This window comes from Prosopis cineraria, unplaced genomic scaffold, assembly GCF_029017545.1.
Source record: "Prosopis cineraria cultivar Desert tree isolate PC_DT_omini unplaced genomic scaffold, ASM2901754v1 PC12, whole genome shotgun sequence".
Taxonomy (NCBI): domain Eukaryota; kingdom Viridiplantae; phylum Streptophyta; class Magnoliopsida; order Fabales; family Fabaceae; genus Prosopis; species Prosopis cineraria.
The window spans coordinates 32,551,212-32,557,603 of record NW_026555343.1 but is presented as its reverse complement, the minus strand read 5'-3'; the positions used below and the strand labels follow the sequence as shown (position 1 = coordinate 32,557,603).

Genomic DNA, 6,392 nt, shown 5'->3' with positions numbered 1-6,392 from the left:
AATAAAATTAGAAAATTTCATGATTAATTTGTTACATTGAATTGGATCACCATTTGATTAAAGTAATATAAGTAATGGCTCAGCTATATCAATTGGCAAGAAATACACATTATTTTAATTTGTTGAAAACAATAAGTATTAATTAGTATCTACTTTATAAAATCCGAATAGAGGTGTTGGCAATCTTGTTCACACAAAATCATAATTTAGTTAGCTAAAATGCATGCATGTGATAAAGTTCTGATCAAATAATATGTTTTGAATACAAAATTAGTCAAGCATATCCCACAAAGGCTAGCTTAATTTTATAGCCAAAAATCCTATTCTTATAAGCCCTGTAATTTAGTTACAACCTCAAATTCAATTGAGCATATCCTCACTTGCACAAACTATATACTTCACCTTTAACTAAGACACTCAAGGAAAAAAAAAATTGAAGAAGAGGCAATTTCTACAAAATCAAAATGGTAAACATTGATGAAGAGCAAGCTCTTCAGCGAGGCAAATACATCACACCCATCAAAGATTAATGATCAAAACAGGTCACAGGTTAAAAATTCATTTAGACTTCTTTCCTGCCCTCTTTGGTCGGTTAGCTATTGAGATAGAGGCAAAAACTTCATTTCTCACTTCATTTCTCGTGTGATTTACCAACCACCATATCATATCCACCCTAAAATGTTTCAATTGTTCCTAAAAAAAGCATAAACAAGTTTTAAGTTTAACATTGATAATTGGAAGAAAAAAATTAGAAAGATTGTGGATCACATATACATACATTTGAAAAGTCCTCCATGGTCAGTCCTCCTTTTCTTCTTCTACTATCCCATTCTGCACAGTACTTTATTACATATACCCCACAATCATTTTTACAAATATGAGCAATTAAGATAAGGCTAAATGTCTACTTGAAATGAATACATAAAAAGGTAGTTCTTTCCGTAGTTAGTTATTTACACATTACTTTGTTTGAGAAGTTCTTCAAATATCATCTCTGTCTGAAAATCCTCTACATATTTCTCTGGGTCACATGCTTGTAACAATTTAATTATGCGAGTTCTCTATAAATAGTTCCTAATCTTAGATAACTATTCCCATCTAAAAATTTAAGTAACCTCAAGTAGTTATGCAAAAGCATTAACAAAGCATACCATAATCCAACTATCATCTTCTTCTCTCTAAATAACTTCCCAGCCAATGAATCAAGGATGAAAAATTTTTCATTCTTTAGATCAGCACAATAACAAAACCAGTGATTGAACACAAGTATGGCCAAGAAGAGATAATAACAATTTTCAAGGTTATATCTAAGTTTATCAGGCATGAGCATCCTTGCATCGTCAAAAATAGACCATCTTAACTTTTTATCCCTTAGGTTGGCCATAAATTCTGAATCAAATATGTACATCCATACCTCCCCTTCATGAAGTTACTCACCAACCATCACTTTTGCGACCATGCTTATGACCTACAAAAACCACATCCAATACTCAATGTACTATCCAATTAAACAATTAATTAATTAAAACTTTCAGACATACCGTTGTACTTATCCATTTTTTAGGACTAAGACTTCGGCATTCGACCCTAGTTAGGTAGTAATCGTACATCTCAATAACATAACTACCAAAAAAAGTGTTATTATATCAAATATAATGCACCATAATTATCAAAAAGTAATATCACATTACTTACTCTTCACCCTCTGCTTCATTGGTCCGCCTGGTGCAATATTTATATATTTATTATTCTTTGATAAGTCTCCCTTGTATTAGTTCCTTCAGAAAAGGTGACCAATTTACCTCAACCTTTTTCCTTTCAGACCTTCAAATCATTATGCTTTCATCTGTTCTCCTCCTCTTCTTGCCATCTTGTCTTTCATCACTTTCTTGAATAGGCAAAAGTTCTATAGTTTCTTCCTTACTATCGAAGCCTTCATCCTCATTTTCTTTAGATCCAGCTCTAGCTGCAGCTTCATAACCACCATCGTCTTCATCTTCATCCCTATCTCCATTATTATGTGCATCTTTAGCTTTATCTTTGCCTTTGTCTCCATCTTCATCATCATCGTCATCAGCTTCATCTTCATCTCCACATTCCTCTTCCTCCACTTCTTCTTCGCTTGGTTCGTCAACCCTCACAATAGCTTTACTATCAGATATTTGAAGCTGGTTAAGACTTTGTTGTAACTTTAGCACTTTACTTGCAAAGGTATTAGCATATTGCAAAAAGTCTTCATATATCTCCCTACACCCTAATCAAGTTTCAACACCAAGCTTATTAAGCAAATAAAAAATCAGGATATACACAATAAATTATGGACATATATATACCGGGTGAGTTATCGCTGCAAGTGAAAGTAAAACTTCAGACACTTCATTAGACTTACCACCATAAAGAATATTGTGGATACTTTCTTTTTCCAACTTAACCCATTTTTACACCATGTATTGGTTCCACAAATACATCACAGGCATTCCGCCATCTACTAATGGTGTTAGGCCCAATGGAAAATGGTGCATGTAAAATATCTGCACTAAACAGATAATTATAATCTAACCAATAACAAATAAATTGGAACAAAATATAGAAGGATTATAAATAGTCTATACCAATAAGAAAAATAAGCATCCTCCTACATTCTTCTTCCTTGTCCACTCCTTGATGCTATCTCATAAGTTGAAATCTTTCTAATAAGCTCTAACAACACAAAAGATGACCAGTCATATTCTTGAACATTTTTCTTCCCACTCAAACTTTTAATACTCCTCATACTAACAGTTGTACTTGTTGTGGGATAAAGAAATGTTCTAAGAGTAAATAATAAAAACACCGTTTTCATCCTTGCCAGATATTATCATACTCTTCAACTCAGTGAAGAGTTTGCCAAGATAATTCTTCTTTAATGCTTTAGATGCTTCGCTGTCATCGTCTAAAGAGACAGGTTTCCCACCATAAGGCACACCCCTCTAATTCCAAGTGTTGAGGTCGGTGTGTCAAAAGTAGTAATTATTCGTTCACATAAATCCCTAAATAGTTTATTAAATTAAAATCCAAGAGAGATTGAAACCATATTTTCTTGACCTTAGTACATAACCTTTTATATTTGGATATGTATTCTACAACTTCCTTGAATTGGCTAGGAGAGCAACCCGTATTAAATGGAACCTATAAACCAAGAGGAATAATATAACACCATACAATGCATAATAATCATATTCAAAAAAGACTCATTAATTTCAAATAAATACAAGTGAGTGATTCCGTTATAGTGGAACAAGATGTTGATTCCTGGCCTCATCCATCTAATGAAGCCATGTTTTTATATCTTTCTTGTTTAGCATTTGATAATTTTCACCAACTTTCTCTCATTAATTATTGGCTTTTATAAGATCACTGAATTTTCCTTCATTTTTTTTAGAAACTCTTCCTTGAAGTTGTCATATCTAGACTTCTTTTTTGTTGTAGTTTTCTTATTGTCCATAATTTTTTGTGTCTCAGTTGCAAGTTACTTTTTTTTCTGGTCTGCAACAAGCAAATGAAATAGATTCAGCTAAATGTTACACCCCAAAACACGCCACAGACATAAACACTATTATGGAATAGTGAACATGCAGGGTGGCAGCTTTTATTGGATTAATTAAAACTTTGGCAAATATGAGAAAGGAGAAAAGGGATAGCATAAATTGCAAGTAGTTTATCACACCTGATGCTGCAACCAAAGTTAGATGCATGCTCAATTTTAGCAAGCTAATAGTGGTCATTTTTGAAAACATCAAGCCACTGTGGTTACAGATAAGCTAAACCTAAAAAACATGTATACGCAGTGATTATAGTCCCAAGCCACATCATTACAAATATCATCATAATACAAATGCTAGGAATCCTCTGAAAAACACACACATAGACATAATATAAACACACAGAGCTAACTTTTGAAAATTAAATTCATAAATACCATATTTTCACTTTAGCTTAAAACATAGCCTATCTCTTATCCGAAGGTTATTTAAATGTCATTAGAACTAGAGTTAGAAAGCACTCCCCTGCTTCAAGTCTATGTTCTAATTAAAAAAAATGTCTAAACAGAAGAGAGACATTTAGGTAGCTTTTGGCATGTAGGCATCCTAATTATTAAGGACTCTAAAACCTCTATATATATATATATAATATGAATGAATAGATCATGAGATATACAAAATTACAAAATAGTATATTGTTGGGATATATACAACACTTAAGTTTTAAATTTTTCAAAATTGCTACATCCAAACATCTTATTAATAGGTTTCAAGTGCTTGGCAAAACTAAAGAATGAATATAAAGATTCTTCATATTTCAATGTATTTCATCATAATTTGGGTACTATAATCATAAATGGGTAGGGTACTGATGCACACATTATCTCTTGGTGCAACAAACTTAGAACCTCACATAAGAGGAAGCAAAACAAACATAGAAGACTGCATAAAAGATATGAACAAGAACCGGGTCTGACAAAATGCTACTCGAATTGGAAACACCGTATTGATATGCCATATTCTATTACAAAAATTAACACCTAAATAGAAGTATTTTACAAAATCTCCTATGAATATTCCCACAATTAAATTGGTTTATCATAAAACAAATGAGTTTACTCAAATGTTTAACCAAATTGACAGTTTAACTTAAACAAAATCAAAATGATCACTCCAATTAGTCTAAGTCAATAAATATTCATTGTTCTTGCATTTTAAGCAGCATTTTATTTCTGCATTATCAGCCTTTGACCATTCCGATGTTTGCACTCATGATTATTACAATTCTTAAAGTGTAAGCCTACACTAAACAACTATTCACATAAAAAATTGCAAAGCTGATGAATTGACCAGTCTACACCTTGATATAGACCTTTAAAGTTAATAAAACACAAAACAACAGGATCAAATGCTAATTAGCATTGGATAAAGTCACTCACATGACTAAAATGAGTTCATAACACAAACTAGTTTCAAAATAGCACAAAATTACTAGATCATCTTTCATTAGCAAATTCCCCAAATCCAAATATGACATAGAATTAAAGTCCACTAGTCAAATCAAATATCCCAAAGCTCAATTCCAATATAGAAAGACAGAAAACTAAGAAAATTTTCCTGTTGAAAGATTCATACACATACTTCTTCCAACTTGGAGATCTCATTTCGAAGCCAAAATATGCAAGCAGCTTAAGAACAGTCAGACACAACATAAACAGTAATAGATATGAAGGTTATGTGAAATCAATAGAAAACCATATCGTATGCAAGAAGACAAAAGCATATGAACAAGATATAAACCTTCAAGAAAGGATAGAGAGAAGACAAAGAAGAGACGAGGAAGCAGTGTTATAAAGATGAGAAGATGAGAATAGATAGGTGAGAAGCAATGTACGTCGCTAGTGGCTGTTAGGGCAAAGAAGGGACAGAGAGCTTTCCTCCGACAAATCAATTGAAAGAGCTCACATTAAGGCAGAGAAGCTTTTCTCTGGTCAGTCAATCGAAAAAGCTCACGCTAAGGCAGAGAAGCTTTCCTTGGTCAATCAATCAAAATAGCTCCTCGCTAGGGCAGAGAAGATCAGAAAGAGCTCGTCGCTAGGGCAGAGAAGATAGCTCATCTCACACACGAGAACTCATTAGCAAGGTAGAGAAGAAAATGAGCATTTTTAAGTTACTTCAAGAAGGGTAAGCTAGAGAAGAGAGCTCGTCGCACACAGGGAACTTGTTTTGCAAGGCAGAAAAGAAAACGAGTATTTTTAGAATTACTTGAAGAAGGGTGTTTCAGTCTTTTCTCTGTGACACCGAAATAGCACTTAAAGACTCTAGAACTTTATTGGTCTTTACAATTACTTGAGACTTAATTGATATATAAAATTGATCCTTTGAGACTTGATTTTATTTTTCCTAAAAAGAAAATGATGTATCTTTCTCCTTCGTTGTAAGGATTATTAATAGATTGCATTAGTCTTTGACTAGTTTAGCGTGCAGTTAGTTGCAAAGCTTGCAAAACAAACATTTGACGAAGTCAAACTAAATTGAAATTTGCTGAAAGCTATTACCTCTGATCTTATATATTCTTTGTGGTCCCGGATGGTTTTTTTTAAAAAAAAATAATTAATACTTAATATAAAACCTTAGTTGGGTTTTTAATTATATTTTTTTAATAGTATCCTATTCAAACTCTCACTAATTATTTATGAAAGAAAGTATAATCAAATTTAAATTTCTTAGTTAAATATAGTTAAATTAAAGTTTATTATATTTTTAAAATAAAATTAATAATTTAACTATCTTTCATCAATTCCAATTAAGAAGTCTTATACTAAAGATTTGATGTAATATAAGTTACGTTTAATTAACTCATAAAAATCA

The 6,392-nt window shown here is 32.1% G+C and overlaps 1 long non-coding RNA gene across 1 annotated transcript; it reads right to left on the bottom strand.

The window, feature by feature from the left end:
* Positions 1-262: 262 nt before the first annotated feature.
* On the bottom strand, positions 263-4,002 carry LOC129288541 (uncharacterized). The gene is made up of 3 exons (XR_008588027.1): positions 2,613-4,002; positions 779-2,531; positions 263-693 (listed from the first exon to the last, which is right to left on the bottom strand). It is a non-coding gene; the product is annotated as an uncharacterized LOC129288541 (long non-coding RNA).
* Positions 4,003-6,392: the final 2,390 nt, after the last annotated feature.